The sequence below is a fragment of the Theobroma umbraticum genome, unplaced genomic scaffold (genome assembly GCF_002168275.2).
Source record: "Theobroma umbraticum cultivar Fairchild unplaced genomic scaffold, ASM216827v3 scaffold_106.0, whole genome shotgun sequence".
NCBI lineage: Eukaryota > Viridiplantae > Streptophyta > Magnoliopsida > Malvales > Malvaceae > Theobroma > Theobroma umbraticum.
Window position 1 is genome coordinate 48,928 of NW_018397276.1, and position 826 is coordinate 49,753.

Here is an 826-nt window from a genome sequence, read left to right on the forward strand (position 1 = left end):
AGAAAAACATAAAATTGGCGTTTCTTGAAAAAAATTTCTACATAAAGATAGAAAATCATATGATAGATGCTTTTTTCTGCATGAAAGTGCAAATATGCCAAGTTTCCAATGTAAAATCACAATTAATATGCTATTTTGACCAAAAGAAAAGCATATATTTTATGTTTATTGAGGAAATTTCTTATATAAAGATAGAAAATCATACAACAAACTCTTTTTTATGCATGAAAATGCGAAGATATCATGTTTTTCAATGCAAAATGAACTTATAACATGTAAAAATATAATTAAGATGATATTTTGTGACAAAAATTATATATTTCACGTTTTGAGAAAAAATTTCCTATATAAATATTGAAAATCATACGATAAACTCTTTTTTTGTGCATGAAAATGAAAATATACCATGTCTTGCAATGCAAAATGAAACTATACTGTGTGAAATCACAATTAAGATGCTATTTTGTGTAAAGGAAAAGCATATATTTCACGTTTGTAGACGAAATTTACTATATAAAGATAAAAAATCATACTATAACCTATTTGTTGTGCATGAAAATGTAGATATACCATGTTTTCTAATTCAAAATGAACTTACAATGTGGGAAATCACAAATAAGATGCTATTTTGTGCAAAAACAAGCATATATTTAATGTTTGTCAAGGAAATTTTCTATATAAAGATAGAAAATCATATGATAGGCTCTTTTTTGCGCATGATTGTACAAATATGCTATGTTTTTCCTATGCAAAAAGAAGTTTTAACTTGTAAAATGAAAACTAAAATGCTATTTTGTGCAAAATAGAACATATATTTCACAATTTT